Raw genomic sequence first — 14,001 nt, 5'->3', positions numbered from 1 at the left:
TTGTATCTTCTGTTTACATGTGGACATTTGTACACTGAATTTATTTATTTGAAATAATTCTCCAAAAAATATTTCTGTAGCTTCTTGGGATATATTTCATATAACATAAAGTTTATCCATTTAAAGTATACAGTTCAGTGGTTTTTGGTATGTTCACAGAGTTATGAAACTATTAGCACCATCTAATTTTGGAACCTTTTTTTTTTTTTTTTTTTTTTTAAGATTTTATTTATTCGACAGAGAGCACAAGTAGGCAGAGTGGCAGGCAGAGGGAGAGGGAGAAGCAGGCTGTCTGCTGAGCAGGGAGCTGGACGTGGGGCTTGATCCCAGGACCCCAGGATCATGACCTGAGCTGAAGGCAGCCGCCCAACCAACTGAGCCACCCAGGCACCCCTAATTTTGGAAAATTTTTAACATCCTAGAAAGAAACTGAATATATTAGCCATCATCCCATTCTTGCCCCTTCGGACCCTCTTCCAGGCCCAGGCAGCCCCCAGTCTGCTCTCTGTCTCCGTGGATTTGCCTCTTAGGACAGGTCACAGAAGTGGAATCGTGCAGTATGTGGGCTTTTGTCACAGGCTTCTTTCACTTGGCATTCTGTGTTCAAGGTTCGTCGGTGTTGTGGCACCTGTCAGGCTTTATTTCTGTTTGTTGCCAAATAATATTCCACTCTGTGGTATTCCGCGTTGTGTTCACCGATTCATCTGTAGACGGACGTTTGGTTTGTTTCCACTCTAGGCTGTTGTAAATAATGCTGCTGCGAATGTCCGTATGTGAGTGTTTTTGTGTAAACATTGTTTTATTTCTTTTGTAAATATACCCAGAAGTGAAATTGCTGGATTATATGGTAACTGTGTTTTTGATAAACTGCCAAGCTGTTTTCCTAATTGGCTACCCCATTTTGCATTCTCACCGGCCGTGTGTGAAGGTTCCGGTTTCTCCACATCCTCATGGGCACTGTTCCTGTCTGTCTTTTTTATTGTGGCCGTCCTGTCGGGTGTGAAGTGGTATCTCACTGTGGCTTGATTTGTCTTTTCCCGACGACTAGTGCTATTGAGCATCTTTCCATCTGCTCATGAGGTGATTGTATGTCTTTGGAGAGATGTTTATTCAGATTTTTTGCTTACTGTTTTTTTTTTTTCTCATTGTGTGTACCTCTTTTAAGATACCACCTTTTTTTTTTCTAATTTTATTTTACTGTGTTATGTTAGTCACCTTCCATTACATCACTGGTTTTTGATGTAGGTTCCACGATTCACTGTTTGCGTACAACACCCAGTGCTCCATGCAGAACGTGCCCTCGTTAATACCCATCCCCAGGCTCACCCGTCCCCAGGCTTACTGTTTTAACTGGATTAATTGTTTTTTAATTATTGACTTGTAAGCATTCTTTATACAATCTGGATTTAAGTCTCTTGTCAATATATGGTTTGGAAATATTTTGTCTCGTTCTGTGGCGTGTGTTTTCTTCTTCTCAGTATCCTCTGACGCACAGAGTTTTCATGTTATGATGTCCAAGTCATCTGTGTTTTCTTCTGTTGCTTTTGCCTTTGGCATTGGAGCTAAGAAACAGTTTACCAACCCGAGGTCACGAGGATTTACTTCTATATTTTCTTCCAGGGATTTTATAGTTTTAGCTCTGACATTCAGATGTGTGATCCACTTTCATTTCATATTTTGTGTATGGTGTGTGATATGGGTTCACATTCCTTTGCATGTGAGTATCCAGTTGTCCCAGTACCATTTATTGAAAAGACTATTCTTTTGAGGTTAAGTTGAATGATTAACTATTAAGAGGCTTTGATGCTTAAAGCTGTGGCATGATAGAGGTTAGGTGTGTTGTAGAAAAGAGGTATGCTTGCGTTTTGGAAAAGAGAGTCCCCAGAATGGCCAGGCAAATTAGGTGTAACCTTGGTATGTCTTTTTTAGAATATAATACAGATCCTGGCTTATTTTTTAAATTGTTTTTAACTGTGGTATTTGGACGATGTAGAGATTTGCTTCTGTGTATTAATTGTATCATTCAGAACTAAATGGTATGGTGGCATCTGAGAAACTGGCAAAGGAGGCAGTCCTGCATGCCCTTCCTTTCTTCCGCAGAAGCACGGAAAAGCCAAGCTCCTGCCATGAGGAATGCAGCCCACATTCTTGACTGGGGACTCTGGACCCTGCTCTGAAGGGAGTAGAGCAGAACTTACTTGCAGAGAATTGTGTCTGTCTGTCCAACCTGTGAGGGACACATGAAGGACGGACTCAGGATGTCTTTCTTTCATCTAACGTGGATGTCACTCAGGACAGAGGAGCCAAAAGCCGGTGGGCATTTCTCAAGCCCATGTCAGGCTGAGGAGAGGCAGCAGTAGCTTGGGGCCAGCATTGACAGTCGACACACAGAACAGAGGGTCACGTGCCAAGCCGAGGAAGCTGGAGAGGGGACTTCTTTGGAAAATTGGGGCATGTAAAAGTGCCCGTGTTTCCTGGGGAGTTTTGAAAGTCACATCCAAGGCCAGCCCTAGATCACACTCAGAAAAGACCCCGAGAAAGCGTTTTGCCTCTGGCCGGTCTCTAGGCTCAGTGCAAGCAGAGGTGAAAGCTCAGGCTGAGTTCTGGGCAGCCTGGCTCTGTGTTGGAGTCCCCAGCACAGAGGCAGTCTGCGACGATCGGGAGAGGTTGGTCTCCCTTTCTCCCTCCCTTGCTTCGTTCCTCCCCCCTCGCAACGCTTTCCTTCTTCCCTCCCACCATGCTTCCCTTTCTTAGTCTCGCCCCCTCCCCATGCAAGGAAATCCTTTCCAAAACACTGGCTGAAAGACTTCTCTCCATACATGACAAAGAATACACACTTTACAAAATGAGTCTACAAAAGTCACTCTACGTGCATGGCTGCAGCATATACCGAACAACAAAACAAACCCAGAAGAGGGGGAAGTGCCTGATTTCCTGAGTTACCAGATTATAATAGTCAAAGTGTACAGGTTTCCACAAAAAACTTACAGAACATGCAGAGAAACCATGTGGCCTAGTCACAGAGGAAATGAACAGAAACCGTCCCTGCAGAAGCCCAGATTCTGGACTTAGGAGACAAAGTCTGGATCAGCTGCCTTAAGTCTGTCCAAGGAGCTAAAGGAAACAACTGAAAAACACTGACAGGATTAGGAAAAATGATGGTTTTTTTTTTGTTTTGTTTTGTTTTTTTAAGATTATATTTCTTTCTTTGACAGAGAGAGACACAGCGAGAGAGGGCACATAAGCAGGGGGAGGGTCAGAGGGAGAGGGAGCAGCAGGCTTCCCGCTGAGCAGGGAGCCCGAGGTGTGGGGTTCGATCCCAGGACCCCTGGGATCATGACCTGAAACGAAGGCAGACACACTTAACGACTGAGCCACCCAGGCACCCCGAACAATGATGTATTAACATACAGAATACCAATAAAGGTATAGAAATTATAAAAGAAGCAAAAAGCAAAAATTCTGGTGCTGAAAAGTACAATAAATTAAAGGAAAAACTCACTGGAGAGTTTCAGCAGAGTTGAGCTGGCAGAAGAAGGAATCAGTGACCTTGAACCTAGGTCATTTCAATAACTAGATAATTTCAAGTGGAATCACCCATTCTCAGAAGCAGAAGGAAGAGTGAAGGAAAATAAGCAGGTCCTAAGGGACTTGTGGGTGGTGCCAAGTGTACTACATGTGCACACACTGGGCATCTTGGAAGGGAGAAAGGGTGGAGAGAATGTTGTAGGGAGTAGTAGCCATTAACTTCCCAAATTTGATGAAAGACATGACTCTCCATACTCGGGAAAATCAGTGAATCCCTAGAAAGATAAATGCAAGGAAATCCGCACTGAGACACATGACAATCAAACTGTTGAAACCCGAGGACCAAGAGGATATTCTGAAAGCAGCAAGAGAGAAACACACAAGGAAGGGCTCTTGAGTCAGAAACGCTGGAGATCAGAAGGACGTGGGGTGACATTATTAAGATGGGAAAAGAAAATAATGGTCCACCAAGCATCGGATGTCCGTAAACCTCTCATTCACAAATGAAGGCGGATTGAGACATTTCCAGATGCCTTTAGAATCGAAAACAGGGACTCAGGCAGATAGGCATCCACCCATGTTCATGCAGCACTATTTATAATTGCCCACATGTCCACCGGTGGGTGAATGGACAAATTATGGTGTTTTTTCACATTGGAATATTATCCAACCATAAAAATTAATGAATACTGATAAACCCGGATGCCCCTTGGAAACATTACACTCTGTGAGAGAAATCAGACACAAAGGGTCACGGACTCTATGTCATTTACACGAAGTATCAGAACAGGTAGATGAATGGAGCTAGAAAGCAGGTTGTGGTCGCCACGGCCCTGGGAAGTGGCGGCAGCGGCGGGCGGGGGGCAGCTGCTTAGTGGGCATGACACGTCCTCTGTGGTGAGGAAAATGTTTTTGAGCTTGATAGAGTGGGTTGCACAACATCGTGAATGGACTCAGTGCTGTATTCACTTTAAAATGGCTGATTTTGTTATGTCATTGTCACCTAAAAATAGTAAAAAATGTTGAAGAAGGCATACTAATCATATCTTTTACACTTCTGTGACACTCCAACTCAGAATATTTTAAAAATAATTGTCAGTGGGTTTATTTCAAAGACAAATGCAAATTTACCTTTTTAAACAAGATAGATCATCATTGGTGATCTTTGGAAGGACATTTTTATGTGTAGATGATGATGATACTGCTTTTTTTTTGACTACCTCGTGAGTGTCAGTAACTTGCTCATTTGCATAACTGCCATTCAAGGTAGGTTGGCTTATCTCCATGTTACAGGTGAGGGACCTGAAGCTCAGGCCATGTGATTTGCCCTGAGCCACTGCAGTTTTGGTAGAGTTCATATTTGAACCCAGACCATTCTGATGTCAAACCCAGTGTTCTTTCAACTGTAGTGCTTTGCTCTGTGGCTGGTTATTCTGATGCAAATGACTGATAGGTAAAATCTGGGATGTAAAAAAAAATGCATGTATATGCTCATTGACTTTAGTTTGAAATTTGTTTTCTTGTCAAGAATACGTTCATCTCCTTAATTTCTAGTATTTCGTAGTGATCTGTTCTTTGAATGGCATTGATGGCTACTTCCTTATGTGACTTAACTCTGTTTTGTTATATTTACAGTATTTGATCTTTTTGTACTTGGAGTTCTTAAGCACATTCTTATTGAAATACTCTGGGAAAAGTGTTCTCTGCTATATGTTTTCTGTGGAAAAGGAAAGCCATGTCCACTTTTAAGTATACTTAAACAGATAATCTGAGTAGGCCTGTATCTTTTAAAGAAATTGAATCAGCAATTGACCTTCCTAACAGTCCTAGATGGTTTCCCTGCGTCCTCCTTTTGCCCCTGGCTGCAGGCAGCCCCAGGACTCTAGCTGCAGCTCTGAGATGCTCAGAACAGTGCGTCAGACCGCCCGCCCGCAAGGCTCCGCTCCGCCCCGAGCAAGTTTCTCCAGTCACGCTTCCCCAAAAGCAGCCCACCCAGCAGAGGCTGGGAATGAGATCGTTAGTTAGGGGAGAGCAGGATGTGTCCCCGTGACACGGACAACGCTCGAAACACTCACACCGGTGGCCGGGGCTCTGCGGGTGGCGGCATGGTTCATTGTCTGGGCTGTGGACATATTTTCACATGTGTGTCAGAACTCAACAAGCCGTGTCCTTGAAGACATGTGGTGTATTATATGACAACAATGCCTTGGTCGAGCCGAAGGGGGACAGACAGCAAACACGTTGATGTAAAGATCCTCTATAAAATGCGCTTAGAAGAAAGTGACCGTCTTTGGGTAGCTCGACTTGGGACTCGGGTGTCGTTCCCAGGGCTGGGGTGGCGGGCGTCCCACAGCGGCCTGCAGGCGTCCCTGGGACTGTCACTCACCGGCCGCTGCTGCCGAAGCCTTGACCCTGCCACGTCTCTCACGCCCCACGGATTCACGACCAATGTCAGGTTGTATTTTGAAAGGTTCTTGGTTTGTTTGGTTTTTTGATTAATTTTTTCAAATTAATTTACACAGAGTAAGATGCACAAATCTTAGCAGAATCAGTTTTATGCCTGTACACGCTCATGTGACCACCCCCGGGGCAGGACTCGGGGGCCCTTCCCTGCCTCCTCCCAGGCGGCAGCCCCGCCTCCACCCTGCATGCGTAGTCTATCTGGTTGCGAGCGCCGCACGTTCGCTTGGCCTTTCCAGAACTTCCAGCTGAGTGGAGTCCTACCGTTGCCCCATTGCTCTGATTTCTCCATCAACATGATCTCTGAGAACCATGCGTGGGGTAACGCACAGCACGGTCCTGCTAACCTCCACGGCGGGCTGCTCCCCCCCCACGGGGGCCGCGAGGTGTGTCCAGCCTCCACGTGCTGACTGTTTCCAGGTCAGGGGTGTCATGAACGAGGTTGCTGTGCCCATCCCTGTCCCGGTCTTTTGTGGACAGAGGCACCCGTCCCTTCTGGGCACACGCTCGGAAGGAGAGTCGCTGGGCCCTGGGGTGGACGCGTGCTCAGCCTTACTAGAAACCATCAGAAGGCTTTCCAGAGTGGTTGTGCTGCTGACGCTCCCACGGGCCGTGGATGAGCGTCCCTGCGGCCCTGCACCCTTGCCGACACCTGGTGCTGTTGTGCTTTTCATCACAGACATCCTGGGGGGTGTGCGGCGGCATCTCATCTCTACCCAGCAACAATGCTGTGTGCAGTTTCACGTGCTTACTGGCCACGCAGACGCCCTCTTCTGTGCAGCGTCAGCTCACATCTTTGCCAAGTCTTGGCTGGGGTGTTTGTCCTTTTTATTGCTTCTTGTTCTCTATGTGTTCTGGGGAGAAGTCCCTTGTCCCACGGATCACAGATATTTTCACTGGACTTCAGTTTGCTTTTTCATTTTCTGAAGGGTGTCTTTTGATGAGCAGAAGTATTCAATTTCAATGAAGTCTAATTTATCGATATTTTTATTTTACAGTTTGTACTTTATCATTCTGCCCAAGAAGTCCTCACCAAAGCCAAGGTCAGAAGACATCCTTCTGTGACTTCCTCCAGAATCTCAATTGCATGTGTGTCCCTCCCCCCATCTCGGTCTGTGACCCACTTTAAGTCGGTCTGTGTGTGCCGTAACACAAAGACCACAGTTCCTTATGTCCACACAGACACTGGGTGCCACAGCGCCACGGACTGAAAGTGTTTCTATCTCCCCATTCCAGTGCCCGTGTGATGCTTAATGGTCCTCCATCAGGCATGACCTCACCTGCAAGGTTTCTGCAAACGGCTTTATCAGATTGGGACCTTCCACTTCCAGTTTGCAAGTAGTTCTTTAAAAAAATCACAAACAGGCTCGACTTTATCATTTTTTTTTTCTGCACCTATTGGGTTGATCCTACGGTTTTTCTCCTCTGTTCTGTCAATCAGTTGATTGACTTTTTTTTTTAAGATTTTATTTATTTATTTGACAGAGAGCGAGAGCAGGAACACAAGCAGGGGGAGTGGGAGAGAGAGAAGCAGGCTTCCCGCTGAGCAGGGAGCCCGATGTGGGGCTCGATCCCAGGACCCTGGGACCACGACCTGAGCCGAAGGCAGACGCTCAATGACTGAGCCACCCAGGCACCACGTTGATTGATTTTGAGTGTTCAAACAATAAGCATTCCTGGCATAGCTCCTCTCAGTCACTGAATTCAACTTGCTAGAACTGTGTTTAAGGTTTTGTGTGATGTTCACGGGGAGCACGGGCCCATGGGTTTCGGTAAGTGAGTTGGGTGTGTCTCCTAGTTTTTCAGAAGCAAGAGCAAGAGTATATTCATTTTTCCTTAAAGGAAAGCTCACCGGGGACCCCTCAGGGCCTGCACTTTTCTTTGGGAAGGTGTCTGATTACAGGCTCAATTTCTGTAAGACATAGGACATTTCAGAGTTTTATATCTGCTTGTGTCAATTTTGGGAGGTCCTGTTTTTCAAGGATCTCGTCCATTTTGCGCGGCCTGACTTTGCTAACGGTTAGGTCTAACGTGTGGGGTCTGCAGGGGCCCATGCTTCCGCTCCTGAGAGCAGTCATTGATTTGTGATAGTATCAATTTTATTGATCATTTACCAGAACCAAGTTTCAGCTTGTTGATGTTTTCTTTGTTACACGTCTGTTCTCACATGATTTCTGCTCTGTCACCTCCTTCCTTCTTTCTCCTTCCGTGTGATCTGCTCTCTTTCTTAGCCCCTGGGGGCCGTCGCCCTGCTTTTCCCCAACCCTGTCTGTCCCCTGGCCTTGCTGCCTCTTCTCTCTGCAGTGGCTTGAGGTTGTGACTGTGTTGGGGACGGAGGGTGTGCGGCTCTTGATTGGACCCCGGGGAGGAGAAGACCGGGAGCTGAGAGCAGCCTGAAGCTGGAATGACCGTGCGTGAGGGAGAGGCCATGCCCAGAGGTGTTTGTGTCAGGAGCAGCCTAGAGATGGTGGTGCGTGCCTGTGTGCGAAGGTGAGGTGGCCACAGGCCGCTCCTCCAGGCGGCTGGGGGCAAGTCCGAAGCTGACTCAGATGAGGGAGATGCTTCAGCTCTTCCCAGAACAGACAGCGATTAGCTGAGAACATTGCACCAAGAACATCAAATTTTAAATAAGCCCAGAAGTGACTCAAATTCAGTCTGACAGAGGCTGTCTCTGAAAACATCCTAGGGCAAAAATAAGATGTAGGCCAGACGTCTTCAAAACAGCATGAAAGCCTGGGGTTTGGGTGCACAGTGTGGTTTCCACGGAGTGGAGTCATGGCTCTGCTCACGCTCCCCAGAGCTATTGTCAGAGCTGCAGAGAGAAGGCGCTTTGTTCCTCTGGGCGCCTCTTGGGATCAGGCTGAGACCGTCTTCCACTGGACGTGGGGGGAAGGGGGGAAGATCCCTCTCGACGATGTGAGCATGCTGGTTAGGAAGCTGCGGTGCGTGAAAATAACGGAGTTTTTTTTCCCTGTATTTGCTCTTCAACCATGAGAAAGAAACTGAGCTTTGCTAACACTCACTATGCAGACTGGCGGTTCAGTGTGTCGGGGGACCCCATCCCATGAAGTCCTCACACCCACTGAGGTGAGCAGAGGGCGATGGGCACCCTGGCTGGGTCCTCTCCTTCGGTGTGGGGCAATGCACGCATCTCACCTGGGGTCTGGTTGGCGGCCTTGTGGATCGTATGGTATAGCTCTTCCTAGATTTAATTCCTGTAGTGGACGACTGCTTGGAGGATAGCAGAGGGAAGCATGGACAGACAGACGCTGGCAAGTACAGAAGAAGGGGGACAAGGCACCAGTGACACAACGGGAAGGGTCCTGCACACCCCAGAGACAGGGAGGAGGAAAGGGGGAAAGAGCCAAAGAAGTGTTTAAAGACATAATGGCTGATGATTTCAATAAAGATTGAAGGCGGTGCCATGCAGACCTTCAGCCAGGTGAAAGATACTGAACAAGCACCAAAACACCAAGCAGGAATATTAAAAGAAAATGTCACCTAAGAAAATAAAAACGAAGATGTGAACAGCAAGGACAAAGAGAAAAAAAGGAAAGTAAAAGAAGACGTTTCCACAGCCCCACAAATAAACAGCCGACAGAGTTCCTGTTGGGCAGCTTGGCGTCACTCACATGGAAGGGCCGCCATCGAAGACGGACGGGCACTGTGCCGTCCGCGAAGGGTGATGACAATGAGGAGAGACCTGTGGGCGACGCTGGAGAACTATCGATGGCATGAAGCAACACTCGTAAGTTTGTGCGGGGCTGAGAACGTATCAGCATTAAACGCACAACAGCAGGTGCAGGAGCAGACGGGGGGGGGGGGGCACAGCCCCCGGGGCGGGAGCTCAGAGAGCGCTTGGTGACTTCAGCTTCCACCTTCTGAGGTGGTGTGTGGTCCTGCAAGCCTGACCGATACAGGAATTGCCTCCTAGACGTGGGGATGCTGCTGTCACAAAGACCCCAGTCCTTTGGCTGGCAGAGGCTGGGAAAACGAGGAGGCATTTATCACGGACGCTGGGTGCGGACAGCCTATATTATGTGCGTGCCAAACAACGGGCAGAACTGTCGCCTGGGATGGCTCGAAGTTGGAAAATGCAGCTAATGAACTTTAGTCAAACCGAGGGGTACGACCCCTTTGAAAGACTGAAGGCGATGCCATGCAGACCTTCAGCCAGGTGAAAGGACTCGGGGCATCTGAAGGTCCCACAGAAATCGGACCCTCTAAAGCACAGGGAGCCATGGGTGTGGGTTTGGGAGCAGATGCTGTCTCTCTGCTCCTTGGCTCTTTGCATGGAGAGGATCCAGGACGTGGACCTGAGGCTACAGTCAAATGAGCCCTGGGTCCTGGGGAGGTCGAGTGTGTTTTACATGTGGGGGAACAAGGACAATGTGGGGCCAGCAGATGGACTGTGTTGGATTGGAAATGTGGCCACAGAGTCCCCCTCCCCATCTCTGTGCCCTGTCACTGTGTTTCTTGGGTGTCCCTTTCAGGCCCTGGCCTTGGCTCGAGATTTACTTTGGCCAATAGGACTGTAGCTGACAGGACATATGTGCAGACCCAAAAGCATTTGCATCCTGGGCTTGCCACGTTGCTCTCCTTGAGAACCCCATCATGGCCACCATGCGGCCCTTGGATGATGAGAGGCATACGGCCCAGGGACCTGTGTCCCCTGCTGGTCAGCCTGCCCGCCCCAGAACACAAGGGAGGCCTCGCAGGTCACCCAAGGAAGTGACCTGCTGCTGGTACAGAGATCGAGAAGGCACAACAGCCCAGAGCAGCCGGGCCAAGCCCACACTCATGAGCCAGATGCACAGCTGGTGTTTTAAACTCCTAGATTTGGGGGGCTTGTTATCCAGCAACAGCTGACTGATAAAACCCTTATTTCACAGCATCCACAGAAACCAGTTCCAGGGAGATCGTGGAGCCAAAAATGAGAGACCAAAAAAGTTTTCTACCAGATAATACAGGAAACGATATTTAGGATCTCAAGATAGTATGACATTAGGATGTATGTACAGTCTTAGGATGCACAACCGCTAACCTACGGGCAAAGACTGACACGGTGGATTGTCTTAGAATTAAGGCCTTTCGTTATCTATTTTTTTTTAAAGATTTTATTTATTTATTTGACAGAGAGAGACACAGCGAGAGCATGTGCACAAGCAGGGGGAGTGGGAGAGGGAGAAGCAGGCTTCCCGCCGAGCAAGGAGCCGGATGCGGGGCTCGATCCCAGGACCCTGGGATCATGACCTGAGCCGAAGGCAGACGCTTAATGACTGAGCCACCCAGGCGCCCAAGGCCTCTCATTATTTAGAAGACATCATTAAGAAAGAGAAGTTACAGCGTGGAGGGAGATTTCTGCAACACCCCCCCACACACCTCCCACACCCCCGGCAAGGGGTAGACAGTCCGCCGTTAGAATGGTGGGAAACCTTCCGGCTAACGGTGAACATGTCCGCCAGCCCCGTGACCTGGCCGTCCCTCAGCCTGTGCCCACGGAGAGGGCCATGTGCAAGCACATTCACAGCAGCTTTATTTGAAATATCCAAAAGCAGGGAACAACCCGACTGTCCACGGATAGTAAAGTGGATCGTAGAGGTCTGGATTGCACAGGCTGGAACAGTAAATGGTAACAGTCACAGCGGCAGCTTCGTGCGGTGCCCAGGACCGTCCCCGGTGTGAGCATACAACGAGCCGTTGGGACGTCCGCGCATGTGGGCGATGAGCTGCCATGTGCAGGGCAGGGGGGTCCCGGGGCTCGGGGCTGGCAGGCGACGGGAGGACGGCTTCTGGATGTTGACCACACTGTTCCTCGCATGGCGTGGGGGCTCCACGGCACGTGGGAACGAGACCCGGAGCGGTGCGTTGGTGCATTGTGCACTTTTCTGCAGGCATGTGACACTGCAGTAAAAGTTAAAAAGTAAAAACGCACAGACAAGGGCAACACCATCGTAAGCCCCCAGTGATGCACACTCTCCGAGAATTTGTCAAGGCGATCAAGCGTCCTAGAACGTAACGGGCCTCTCCTTCCATGACATTGCTCCCGAGAACGTCCCCAAGTGAGGAACCACATGCGTATCCTAAAGCTGCGGGAAGTGTGAATGGGAGAACATACCACAAGGCACATAGCATTTCCTGCAACTGGTCAGAGATCCACCCACAGAGCCTGCACCCCAGCCAGTGACCCTGTGCCCCGGGGCCCCCATCGCTGTGCCTGGTCCTGCCCAGAGAGGCCGGACAAACCCTCCCTGGCGGGCAGGGCTGCCTTCTCCCCACCTTGGCCCCCCGCTGCCCCTGCAGGACGGTAACTGTGCCCACCTGCCCCCCCCCACCCCAGGCTGCCAGAGGGGAAAGGAGGTGCTTCTCTGCTGAGATGTGCCAGCTTGTGGCTTTTCCTGCCAGAGAGCCGAGTGCGGACCTCCCACCCCTCCCGGGACCCCTGTGGTGCAGCTTTGTTTGCGTGTCAAATTGTACTTGAGGATGCAGAACATCCTAAAACACATTTCAGAAAAATAAGAAGCTTAAATCATACTTAAATGAACATTTTGAATCAAACAGTCCATTAAAACATTATTAAAGTTTTGGCACTTGGAACGAGCTTCAATTTCTGGACATTAAAGTTCTGTGAATTGCAGAATGCTTCGTGCAGAGGTGAGCGGACCCAGAGTCCCTGCTTTGTTGTCTGGGCTGTGTGGTCCCAGGCAGGTCACCTCCTTCCGGACGCCTACTGACTTCCTGTCTCCCAATGGGGCCTGACCCCAGGCTGGGCTCCCCAGGGGCCCTCGCACGTTTGTGTGAGGGCTGGTGTTTCCGCGTGAGTGTCCTGGCAGACGTGTGGCTTGGGAGGGAGGCGGTGGTGCAGAAGGACCTTCCAGCAGGCCGGGCTGGGGATGCAGCTTCTCCTCCCAAAGGCCTGGCAAGGGCTCCAGGGTGCAAGGAGGCCTCGGGAAGGGCTGCTCAGAACAAGTCCCAGCTCAAACCTGAGAGCTTCGCGCCCGTATACGCTTCCTGCGGATCTGTGTGCGGATCCACGCTCCTCCGGTGCCGAGGACAGTGGGACACAGAGCCCGTCGTCGTCATGCGTGGAGTCAGCAGGGACTGGTGTGAACAGCCGGGGGTCATTTTGCCTTTGTGAAGCAGAACCAGGGACGTAAAAGGAACAGAGCGTCTCAGGATTTCGGGGCGATCCTCACAGGGCAGGTGAGTCTGCATCCACATGGCCCCTCCTACGTCCTCTCCAGGGAGCTGGACGGGGCTGAGGTCTCGCATGCTTGCCGCCGGGTGAGCCACGGAGCCCACCACACACCTTCCTGCCTGGCAAGCTGCAGCCCAGCTCCCGTGTCCGGCTGCCAGCCCCCTGGGGCCACCGTAACAACGTCCCACAGATGTTCGTCTCTCTCCCTCACGTCTGGAGGCCAGGAGTCCATTCACGGAGCCAAAGTCAGGATGGTGGCAGGAAGGCGAGCGCCTGGAGGCCCTCCCAGCCTTGGCGCTGCCCGCCTCCGCAGCCTGGGCCAGTCACTCTGGTCTCCACCCCTGTGGTCACGCGGCCCTACCCTGCACCTGTGTCACCTCTCCCCTGGCCTCTCTCGGACCAAGACACGCGGGACTGCACTTACGGCCCATCCTGATAATCCAGGATGGTCTCTCAGAATCTTTAACTTAATCCCAACCACAAAGCCCTTTCTCCAAATACGAGGTCTCACTGATGGTTCCAGGGATTAGGGCATGCCTGGCTTTGGTGGCCAATGTTCAGTGTACAGCAGGCAGCTCTGAGTGGAGCGACTGAGGCACAGTAAGCTTCTCCCTCAGTGGGCAGGCAGATGCCGTAATTCTGGAAACTTCCTTGCAACTTCAGGGCTGCCGAGGGGCCTGACTCCAGCCAGGGTGTTTCATTTCCATGGAAACGTCTTTAACCCTGACCAGCTTCTCCCTTTACTTTCATCTCATTTCTTTTAAACATTAGACTCAGAATGTGGGCCCCAGGGGGGTCCCTAAATATCACCTCTT

General features: G+C 50.0%; 1 long non-coding RNA gene across 1 annotated transcript; it reads left to right on the top strand.

Moving 5' to 3' along the window:
* The first annotated feature begins 123 nt into the window (after window positions 1-123).
* On the top strand, window positions 124-12,585 carry LOC148161626 (uncharacterized). Its single transcript, XR_015767455.1, has 2 exons — window positions 124-5,983; window positions 6,987-12,585. It is a non-coding gene; the product is annotated as an uncharacterized LOC148161626 (long non-coding RNA).
* The last annotated feature ends 1,416 nt before the right edge of the window (window positions 12,586-14,001 follow it).

This window comes from Eumetopias jubatus, unplaced genomic scaffold (assembly GCF_037043125.1).
Source record: "Eumetopias jubatus isolate StellerSeaLion01/CBP00866 unplaced genomic scaffold, mEumJub1_p1.0 scaffold_107, whole genome shotgun sequence".
Lineage (NCBI taxonomy): Eukaryota > Metazoa > Chordata > Mammalia > Carnivora > Otariidae > Eumetopias > Eumetopias jubatus.
Note: the sequence above shows the minus strand (reverse complement) of the source record. Positions and strands in the feature narration are given on the sequence as shown.